The sequence below is a fragment of the Crocuta crocuta genome, unplaced genomic scaffold (genome assembly GCF_008692635.1).
Source record: "Crocuta crocuta isolate KB4526 unplaced genomic scaffold, BGI_CrCroc_1.0 scaffold85, whole genome shotgun sequence".
Classification (NCBI taxonomy): domain Eukaryota; kingdom Metazoa; phylum Chordata; class Mammalia; order Carnivora; family Hyaenidae; genus Crocuta; species Crocuta crocuta.
In genome coordinates this window covers 5,087,171-5,090,549 of record NW_027530620.1, presented here as the reverse complement: position 1 = coordinate 5,090,549, position 3,379 = coordinate 5,087,171, and the positions used below count along the sequence as shown (strand labels likewise).

Sequence of the window (3,379 nt, the reverse complement as noted above, 5' to 3'; positions counted from 1 at the left end):
AGGGGGGAGTTGTTAAACTACTTAGCATGTGAAAAAGTCGGAAATGAGGCGCTGGGGACGGAGCCGGGACTGGCAGCGGCCTGGGTAAGTGGAGGCGAGCGCAGTAGAGGATTCCGGGCTTCCAGTTTGGACGCCGCGCTGGGGCTGGGACCGNACTCACGTGGATTCTTCTCTCTTAAGGCTCAGGTAAATCCTTCAAGATTTAACTTCCGCGGAAACCAGGAGCAGAGCGGGTGGAGGAGGCGAGGATGCGGCTAGTGCACACCAGTTTCCATGGCAAGGAAAATCAGTGATGGTAGGAAAGCTGTGGGGATTTAACTGGGGTTGGGGGTGGGAGGATGGCAACCCCACCACGAGTGCGTGTCATTGTCACTGCGTGCGCTTGGATCTCGCACCTGGAATAGTAGTGCTCCTGGCCCGCTGAGCCCGCGAGGCGCCACCTCTCTCCTCCCGAAGTTTTAGGCCGCCTCGCAGCGAGCTGCAAGCGCGGGCCAGGTGTGGCGGGGTCCTTGAACACAAGCCCTGTCTGTCCGCTAAGTCCTGGGAGGAGAATTTCGGCCTCACCAGAGGAAGGAGCACAGGGGAGCGGTCTTGAGAGCAAATCGTTGGTGAAATATTTACAGAAGACGCTGGGTAACCGATTTAATTCCTGGTGGACAGCGGTGCTTCTGATTCCCTCAGTCTGTGTCTCTCACCTTGGCTCTCAGTCCTTGGCCTAGAAAAAAAAATCCGTAAATTTACTTCATTATAGGCAGTGAGACACATAGATTGGCTTTCATCTCCATTAGATAATTTCCTGGCTATGACATTAGCCCACGGGATCTCCATTTCGCAGGACGTTCCTGGTTTGTGNGGCATTCACTCCATCCTGAGCCACCCAAGGAACTCTTAAAGTTTTTTTTTTTAATTTAAATGACCCTCTCGATGCCCCGTTGTACCTGATCCTAAAATGCATCTGAGTTGATTTCCGCAGCTGCACCTCTCTGTGGCCCTGCAGGTGCGAGCCGTTTACAATGCCATCTAGACAGCCTTCCGTGAAACCGACGGGAGCGGCGCGAGCTGGCTGCCCACTCTACCCGGCTGCAACTGTCCGAGCAACGCAATAATTACAAAAGGAAGGTCGGAAGGACAAAAAGAAAAAAAAAAAAAGAATGCGAAAATTAAAATTCAGAAATTACTTTTGCCTAGTTTCAGTTGTCCAGCTCCAATGCCAAGCGCGGGCCCCAATCCCCATTACAGCGCAAGAGGCTGGGCTCCGGTGGACGCGTGCCGTGAGGGGTGGGGGGGGGAGGGTAGCGGCTCCAGGGGCTGCCCTCGGCAGTCTTCTTAAAGTAGCCTCCAAATGAGCCTAATTTGGATTCTGCTGTCCGCCAGGGCTGGCTCTCGGGACTCCCTCGGTCCCTGCCTCACCCTCCCTCCGCCAAGACCTGGCCTGATCCGTCCGTTCCCTGGTGTCTCATTGGAACCTCCCTGGGGGAAGGGGTGGGGGGTGAACAACTCCCAGCCGCCAGTTCCATTTGTTGCGCTTTTTTCATTCGACACAATAAAAGTCAAATTAATTGATTCATACCATTAATTACGGCACGTAGCGTGAAAAGCAACGCTTCCCCTCGGTTAGAGATCTATTGTGCTAATCTCTTGTTCAATCAGTGTTACCATCTGATGCCGGGTCTGGCCCTTACAGAAACTTTTCGAGTCGATTAGCTAAATGATGAGACACGCAGGCCCTACTGGCGGCGGCCCCCGACGNTCCGGGCTGACGGCGGCACCAGCGCGACCTCCCGGGGCCGGAAGGAGGCCCCGCGGCGGCCCAGGTGGGAGGCCGGAAAGTTCCCGCAGTCCTCGCTGCGGGATGTCGCCGGGGCGGAAGGGCTGGAGCCTGTAGCTGTGCAGGGACCTGCCTTTCGTCGACTAGATTCTGGGCTAAGTAAATCCTGTTTGCCGCGTAATTGCAGTTTGCTGCTGAGAGCCCACAAATCGTCACTTACTGCCAAACTTCAGAACAGAGAGCCTCGAGAAGCGAGACAGCTACAGGGAGAAAGTGACACATTAGTCGGGGGAAGAAAAATGTGACAGACCCCAAACATTGGCGAGTAGGACAGGAGAAATGTGGATACATATTTTCTGGGTCGCAGAGGGCTACTGGGGAAGATAGAAGATCGAGTACACACACAATTATTATGAGTGAGAATAACTCCTTGAGTCGCAACAAGCTAACTTCCCGAGAGGAATTTAAAGAAGATGGCACCCAGCTGTCTCACCTGTTCAAATGTTTGAAACGTTTCAGCCAAAGGAGAAGGGAATAAGGTTCCCTCCGTTTCTCCTGGGGCCAGTAGAGTCCGTGGTACCCAGCTGGGGAGGCTACCTGAACGGGATCCGACGAGGGCGAGGTGGCGGCGGCGGTGGAGGGGACCGAGGTTCTAGCAACAGGAAACAAGAAAAGTGAAGTCCTGATCGATAAAAAGGAAATTGAGACGTCTCGGGGGGAGGGGAGACTTAGTGTGTTCTGAGGGGTGAGATGGAGATGGGGGAGGAAGAGATGGAACAATTTATGATGGAGAAGAGGAAGTTAATTACAACTCAATTTGGGTTCTTAAGTGGTCAACACTGAAAGAGGCACGGTAAGAGTGTGCGGAAGGCAGGAATAGCCCACCTATCTGTCGCCAGGCCCAAGGGAACCCAAGTGCCCTCTCCTCCTCCTCTAAGTCAGAGTCTATGCCAACGGTTTGAATAAGTCGTTGGTCGGAAGTGAGATGGAACCATCATGCCGGTGCCTGGTGCACTTTTCTTATAATCCGGGGAGATGTGACCAGTTTCTAGGCAGTGAGGGGTGCGTCCCCCACCAAGAGCAGCCGCCCTCTTTAGAGCAGAAGGAAGGAAACGTGGGTGGAGCCCATTTGGAAAATACCCCTCCTTTCCCTCCACTCCGGTCCCCCACCCTAGCCCCAAGAACCAAAGTCGGCTTCTTCTTGACAATCTTCATAGATATGTTAAACTATTATCAGCTTCTGCTTGGACGGCCACCACCGAGCAAGGTGGGACGGGCTGAGATGATACCCAGGTCCCCAACCCACCCAGATTATTTCCAAGTGGGTAGGATTTTCAATTCACTTTCCACCAACCTTGTGTGTGTCTCCAGATCTCTCCGGGGTGGAAAAAAAACAAGACTAATTTAACATTCTTTGAATTTTCATCTCAAAACTTCATTTATTTTCAAAGTGTCCGCCACTCAGGGCCCATGCCAAGAAGTGCCTATAAATGGAGAAAGACCAAAGGGAAAGGAGGAGAAAGAGAGAGAGAGAAAGAGGATGGTTTCGAATTTATTTATATTGGAAATGTATAAACATCCATTCTGTAAAAGGCAACACGTTTAATTAAC

General features: G+C 52.4%; 1 long non-coding RNA gene across 2 annotated transcripts; it reads right to left on the bottom strand.

The window, feature by feature from the left end:
* Positions 1 to 160: 160 nt before the first annotated feature.
* LOC144234805 (uncharacterized) lies at positions 161 to 2,718 on the bottom strand. 2 transcript variants are annotated; one of them, XR_013336086.1, is made up of 4 exons: positions 2,654 to 2,718; positions 2,262 to 2,420; positions 939 to 1,086; positions 161 to 715 (listed from the first exon to the last, which is right to left on the bottom strand). It is a non-coding gene; the product is annotated as an uncharacterized LOC144234805 (long non-coding RNA). The 2 variants fall into 2 exon arrangements; XR_013336087.1 differs by lacking the exon at positions 939 to 1,086.
* Between the last annotated feature and the right edge of the window lie 661 nt (positions 2,719 to 3,379).